The following is an 8,047-nucleotide window of genomic DNA, read 5'->3' as shown; positions in this document are numbered from 1 at the left end:
GACCAATTTTTAAGGAAATTAAACTCGAGGTACCCCAACACTTCATTATATCATCAAATAAAACTTCAAGCAAGAACAATAATTAATATCATAATAGTATAAATAGAAATAGCTAGGTTTACAAAAAAACTAGCCTTGTTTAACACTTGAGAAATAATTAGGGCACCCGAGTTCCTTTTAGAAAAAATACGATAGTCAGTGGATCCAAGTCAGTTCCACGACATTTCAGCATCCGAATGGACGCCAGATACCCCAAGACTCGATTAAGTATGTCGGTGGGCGTACGTTTCGATGCAGAATTTCGGATCTCACCCAAGAGTACCTGATGGTGCTCCGGCAGTGCTAGAGGGGTGCATGAACTTCGAGATGCAGAACCCCTCAGCCGCACCATGATGTCATCCGCATATTAGCAGTCCACTAGTTGTACACTTAGACATGTGCCACATGTCATTTCATTAGTGAATACATATAGTATAGTACAGTTTTTAGTGAGGCACTAAGCTTTTGTTCGGAATGTGTTTCCGTGTGCAGGTTCTAGGAAGCAGATTGTGGGGAGCTATCATCATCAAATATTCCAGTGTAGCAGATTCAAATTTCCAGAGACCTTTCAGAGTACGTATTGAGTCATCATTAGAGGGCACGTACTGTTATGCACCTTGTTATATATTCAGTCATAACTATTTTGAAACTCAATATTTTGTATTATTTTATGGATGTATTTTGGGAACTCCCCTTTATTTGTTAACCCAATTTTTTATTATGTTTTTATATTAGATTATGAATGTCTAAATTTAAAATATTTATAGGCAGTTTTAAAAGAAAATTTTGAGTCACTATTTCGATAGTCCCGTGTAACATTTTAATATATGGATCTTTTGGTCTAACTAGATTAGGGTGTTATATTTAGTGGTTTCAGAACATCCAAGTTTAGTCGGTTTTAGGATCTGTGGGTTAGAGTCAGTCAGTGTTTGTATATGTACATGCCTTTAAAGAGTCCAGAGTACTTAAATAATTGGAATATCAATAATAACCCATTTCCTTTTTAATTTCAGAAATTGACTCTATGGAAGATGATCCAACCCATAGTCATGATGACAGAGATGAGAGTCATGCCTCAATAGTCTCAGATACAAGAGATGGGTTCGTTCTAGACACCTCTTATCAGGAGGCTCTGGTAGATGCAGGGGTATAGGAGGAGGCCTTTTTCAGGGACCTCACATTTGTACTTAAGCAGATAGTCAGGTCTCTTCATACTTCTACAGCTGCACCACCTTCCCCACTAGCACCCCCAGCTCAGCCAGTAGCATTTCCCTAGGAGTCCCCTGTAGAGCGGCTCCGTAGATATAAAACCACTGAGTTATTCGGTTCATAGGATGATGATCTTATCGCAGTGTACTAGTGGCTTAGAGAGATACTATGTACCATTCGACAGCTGTATCTCACCCCATCGGGTAACTTGGAGTGCGTTAAATCCTTGCTTAAGGGTGACACAATATAGAAGTGAGAGATAATAGAGTTGGGGATGGAGCCAGAAAAGCCTACTTGGGAGTTGTTCCTCACCCAGTTCAGATAGAAGTACATCAGACAGATCCACACTAATGATTTGATAGAGCAATTCCTACATCTGAATCAGGATGACCGCTCAGTGATGGAGTATGAACTTGATTTTCTCAAGCTCAGTAAGTATATGGTAGAGCTGATTTCAACTGAGAAGCATCGTTATTATCGTTTTAAAGAGGGCCTTCGTGGTGACATTTTGACTAATCTTGCAGTAGATCCTCCCAGAGTTTTTGCTCAGATGTCTCATCAGGCGAAGTCAGTTGAGAGAGCATTAGATAGACAGACTAGTGGGGGACTACAAGATAGTCATGAGAACCACTGAGTCAGTGAGGTCATTTCAGACTTCAACTAAGAGAGCCAAAGATAATCAGGGTTCTTCAAGTCCCCCAATAGTGCAGTCCCGAAAGATCAAGCAGAGTTCAAGTCGTGGAAGAAGGTTCGACACAAGGAGAAGGCCATTAAACTTAGCTTCTAGGAGTGTTACTAATGAGCTGACTAGAGGGTTTACCTTTTCTCCATGTCCTAGGTGCAAGAAGAGACACCAGGGGATATGCCAGTTGGGGTATGAAGGTTGCTACAGTTTTGGCTCTATGGGTCATTTCGCTAGAAACTTCCCATGAGCTCACGCGTAGTATCAACAGTGATGCATCAATCAACACCATCAATGAAAAGAGGTCAGGGGCCAACTAGAGGAGGTAGCGTTGCATCTGGGAAGTAGAGTCGTGGGATAACTAGACATGAGAGTAGGGCTGAGCTGAGAGTGGCCTCCTGATAATATACAGTGCGTTCCAGGGAGGATTATGATACGACATATGATATATCAAGTACCTTTACGGTCTTTTCTTTAGTAGTTATCACATTGATAGACCCTGGTTCTACCCATTTTTACATCTTCTCCGACTTAGTTCAAGAAATAGAAATCCCAGAAGAGAACCTAGAGATAGGTGTTCGAGTTTCTATCCCACTGGGTTTAGACATCCCGGTGGACAAAATTTTCAGACGTTGCCTAGTGAGGATTCAGGATCAAACCTTTCCAACAGACTTGATGGAGTTACCCATCAGGGAGTTTGACTTAATACTAGTGAGAGATCCTATCAGACGAGGATTATATTAGTTATGGAAGCCCAAATGATGATTGATAGTGGGTGTGAGGCCTTTTTGGCTCACGTAGTCGACACCTAAATATCAATACCCACACTAGATGATATCCGAGTAATGTGAGATTTCCCCGATGTGTTCCCAGAAGAGTTATCGGGTTTGCAACCCAAGCGTGAATTGGAGTTCAACATTGAAGTAATACCATGTTCAGCCCCAGTATCCATTGCTCCCTATCGCATGACACCAACTGAACTAAAGGAGTTAAAAGCTCAGATTCAAGAGTTACTAGAGAATGTTTTCATCCGATTGAGCATCTCTCCTTGGGGAGTACCAGTCTTATTTGTTAAGAAGAAAGATGGGTCGATGAGGTTGTGCATTGACTACCGGTAGTTAAATAAGTTAACCATCTAGAATCGTTACCCACTCTCCAGGATAGAAGACCTCTTTGACCTGCTTAGAGGAGTGCGCGTCTTCACAAAGATTGATTTGCAATCAGGCTACTATCAGTTTAAAGTCAAGGATTAGGATGTAGCGAAGATAACTTTCTGAATAAGGTATGGTCATTTTGAGTTCCTAGTTGTTCCGTTTGGACTCTCCAATTCCCCAGCGTCATTCATGGACCTAATAAATCGCTTTTTCACCATTACTTAGACCAGTTTGTGGTGGTGTTTATAGACAATATCATAGTGTACTCCAGATCGAAGGATGAGCATGATCAGTATCTCCGTATTGTTCTCTAGACCCTCAGATATAGACAGTTGTATGAAACTTTTAGGAAGTACGAGTTTTGGCTATTGAAGGTGGCATTCTTGGGTCATGTCATTTCATCCAATGATATCAGATTCAACCCTTAGAAAATTCTGGCTATAGTTGAGTGGGAGCCCCCTAAGAATGTGTCAGATGTGCGTAGTTTCCTCGAGTTAGTCAGGTACTATCGTTGGTTTGTTTAGGGTTTCTCGATGATAGAAACCCCATTAACCAAATTTCTTCAGAAGAGAGTTCCTTTGTTTGGGATGAAAGACGATGAGAGAGGTTCGAGCAGTTAAAGATCATCTTGACCCAACGTTGACCCAACTAAAGTCTGGTAAGGACTTCACAGTTTTTAGTGATGCTTCTTTGAATGGACTTGGATGCGTCTTGATGCAAGAGGTTAAAGTTGTAGCTTACACGTCCAATCAGCTTAAGCCTCGTGAGCATAATTACCCTACCCATGACCTTGAGCTAGCAGCAGTAGTGTTCACTTTGAAGATTTGGAGACACTATCTTTTTAGTAAGAAGTGTCATATCTTCACCTATTACAATAAAGTATCTTTTCACTCAGAAGGCGTTGAACCTCGAACATCACAGATAGGTTGAGTTATTTAAAGACTATGACTGCGTGATAGAATATCATCAGGGAAAGACGAATGTGGTGACAGACGCCTTTAGCATAAAATCATTGACTGAGTTGCAAGCCCTTCTAGTACGTTTAAGTTTATTCAATGATGATGGTTTGCTAGCTGAGTTACGAGTCGAGCCAGAGTTGGTAGGTGAAGTCAAGAGGTTACAAAGTTCAGATGATCAGTTATGAATTCAAATCAAGCAGGTTAGCCATGGTGAGGCCTCAGGTTTATAGCTTCGAGATGGAGATGTGTTATACTTCAGGTGTTGGTTGTGCTACCCCCAGACTCTCAATTACGTAGTAAAATTCTCCACGAAGCACATTGCAATCCACTCTCTGTACACTTAGGGAGTAACAAGATGTACCAGGAGCTTCGTAGATTGTTCTATAGGTCGAGCATGAAAAAAGAAGTATTGGAGTTTGTCGCTAAATGTCTTGTGTGTCAGCAGGTTAAGAAGAAAAACTAGTTTCCCTTAGGTTTGATTCAAACCATTCAGATTCCTTAATAGAAATGGAACAGGTGACCATGGACTTTATGACTAGGTTACCAATGACCAGACAGAGACATGATGTATTTTGGGTCATAGTAGACCACCTAACCAAATCAGTTCACTTCCTCCCAGTTAGGATGGACTATACCTTAGAGAGGTTAGCTCAGTTGTATATATGTGATATAGTGAGGTTTCATAGTGTACCGACTTCTATCATTTCAGAAAAGGATCCTCGTTTCACTTCTCACTTCTGGTAAGCTCTTCATAAGCCCCTAGGTGCTCGACTACACTTCAACATAACTTTTCATCCTCATACAGATGACCAGTCAGAACAAGTTATCCAGATTCTCGATGACATACTCAGGTGTACTATCATTGATCTAGAGGGTAGTTGGGAGGACCATTTTCCATTAGAGGAGTTTGTCTACAACAACAGTTTCCAGTCGAGTATTTATATTGCTCCGTATGAGGCCCTATATAGGCGTAAGTGTAAGACTACGATTTGTTAGACTGAGCTCAGTAAGGGTAATATTGTAGGTCCAAACTTAATCAAAAAGACTGAGGAGAAGGATCAATTGATTCAGAACCAACTCAAGGAGGCTTCAGACAGACAGAGATCTTATGTATATTTGAAGAATAAGGACATCAAGTTTACAGTTGGAGACAAGGTATTCCTCAAGCTTTTCCCTTGGAAGAAGGTGCTCCACTTTGGGAACAAGGTCAAGTTGATTCCTTATTTCATTGGACCTCACGAGGTGCTTGAGAGAACTGGACCAGTGGTTTACAGACTAGTTTTACCACAAGAGTTAGAGCGCATTCACATTATATTCCATGTATCTATGCTTAAGAGATACTACTATGATTATTGGTATATCATACCTTTAGAAGAGATTGAGGTTATCTTAGACATGACCTATTCAGAGGAACCAGACAGAATTTTGGCGAGCGAAGTGAATGAGGTAAGGAACAAGATGATTCCTTTGGTGAAAGTGCTATGGAGGAACCATGGCATTGAAAAAGCGACGTGGGAAACAGAGAAGGACATGAAGCTTCAGTATCCTCACATATTCTACTTAGGTAAATTTTAAGGATAAAATTTTATTTAGGATAGAGAGTTGTAACTCCTCGAATCCCAGGTTAGAAGTTTTGGACTAACCCGAGGTCCGTCTTAGTAATTTCTAACATGTAAAAGGTTTTGACCCAAATTAAAGTGGATTGGGCTTGAGGTAAGCCCAATAAGGAGTTAAAAAGAGCATTTTTAATCTACAACCATAATTAGATAGACCAAGGTAACAATTATACCTTTTAAAATTTCAAAAGGCTAAAATCTTTTATTACTTGGTGAGATCATGTCTGAAACTCTCTTTTTTCTCAACTCTTCCTTATCTCTTCTTCCTCTCCAAATATTCATCTTCTTTCTTTTTATCCTCTAAGTTAAGCATGTTAAAGGTTATAACTTTGGAACCTGGCAACCCTAGTTTAGCAATACCAAGGTAAGAAGTGAATTCAACATCTTTAGAGCTTTCTTTTGAACCCTCAACTTCACCATTTCACCGAGGGAGTCAAGAAAGGGTTTTTGTGGGGTTTAATAGTTTTCAAGCCTGTTTTCAGTAATCTATAGGTTTAAGAAGTGTTTTTATTACCTTTTTAACCATTTTTCTCATCTAATAATCTATCATTTGATGTTTATCTAGTGAGAGATATTGGAGAAAGCTTCAAAGCTAAAGGGAATAAGAAACTTACCCTTGGTTGAGCACTGAGTGTTTTCAATAGTTTAGTATCAAAGGAAATTCACTCTTGACTCAACTATATTGTTTGTAAGTCATTTAGATGAAATGTAGTAGGCTGCATGAGCTTGAAGCATTTCTATGGTAGATTTCATGTTTAAGAATTATAAACATGTTTAAAACCTTGTTTATGCTTTTTTGTATCTACATAAAACATTGATAATGCTTGGGAACCTCACTATTGTCTTTGCAATAGAAGAATAGGAGTTTTCATACCTATTTTATGCTCTTTGCATGTTGAGTTTCTATAATAGGGGATAGTATCGAAACTTGTTATTCTTATTGGGCAAACTCGTGAGTTTTTGGCCAAGAGTATCGATACTCTTGAAAGTGTATCGATACTTTGGGTCATAGTTTAAAAACTCCCAGAAAGTATCGAAACTAGGTAGTCCAGAATGCTTAAAAGTATCAATACTTGTATAAAGTATCGAAACGTTTTCAAGAGTATCGATACTCTTAGGTTAACATCGATTCTTTCAGTCTTTTTGGACAAAAAACCAGTTTTTAAGGGAATTAGACTTGAGGTACCCTAACACTTCAATATATCCTCAAATAAGACTTCAAGTGAGAAAAATAATTAATATCAGAATAGTAGAACAAAAATAAGTATGTTTACATAAAACTAGGCTTGTATGACGCTCAGGAAACAATCAGGACATCTGAGTTCCTTTTAGCAGAAATACGACAGTCAGTGGATCCAAGTCAGTACCACGACACTTCAGCAGCCGATTGGGTGCCAGATGACCCAAGACTCGACGGAGTAAGTTAGTGGGTGTACATTTCATTGCAAAATTTCAACCAAGAGTACCCGATGGTGCTTCAACAGTGCTAGAGGGGTGTGTGAGCTCCGACATGTAAAATCTCTTAGTCGCACCATGATGTAAGCCATTGATTAACAGTCTAATAGTTGTACACTCAGACCTGTGCCACTCTCAATTTCATTAGTGAATGCATATAGTATATTACAGTTTTAGTGAGGCATAGAGCTCGTAAGATCAGAGTTCGAAATGTGTTTTCGTGCGCAGGTGCTTAAGAAGCATATCGTGGGGAGCTATCATCATAAGATATTCCAGTACAGCATATTCATATTTCCAGAGACCTTTCAGAGTATGTCTTAAGTTATCTTTAGAGGGCATGTATTGTTATAGACATTGTTATGTATTCAATCGTAACAATTTTGAAACTCAGTATTTTGTATTATTTTGCATATGTATTTTGAGAGCTTCCCATTATTTGTAAACCCAATTTATTATTATTCTTTTATATCACTTTATGAATGTCTAAATTTTAGAGATTTACAAGCAGTTTTAAAAGAAATTTTTGGGTCACCATATTGGTAGTCCCGTGTAACATTGTAATCCATGGATATTTAGGTCTAACTGGATTAGGCGTTAGACGGAGTTTAAGGGAATCAAGTGACCCAAGCTTATTTCAGTGAATTTAAGTTATTAGAGTGTTCTTAACTTTAATCTAAGCCCCTAAAGAGGTTAATAACTCATTTTCTTGCTTTAAATTAGAGAGGGAAGTGGAGGAAACTCTAAAATTTAGATGAAGGATAAATTGACCATTGGTTGATTTCGGGAGAAATTTCAACAACTAGAACACAAGATAACACATTCATAACTTCTTCAAATCAATTGTAGGTCACTAGAAATGTATTATAGCTTAAGAGTTGAGATTGAAGCGTGTTAAGTAAATTTCCATGGTAGATTTTATGAAATGGTGTTTTA

Source organism: Hibiscus syriacus, unplaced genomic scaffold, assembly GCF_006381635.1.
Source record: "Hibiscus syriacus cultivar Baekdansim isolate YM2019G1 unplaced genomic scaffold, ASM638163v2 tig00110450_pilon, whole genome shotgun sequence".
Taxonomy (NCBI): domain Eukaryota; kingdom Viridiplantae; phylum Streptophyta; class Magnoliopsida; order Malvales; family Malvaceae; genus Hibiscus; species Hibiscus syriacus.
The sequence above is the reverse complement of the archived record's forward strand: the minus strand, read 5'-3'. Positions refer to the sequence as shown.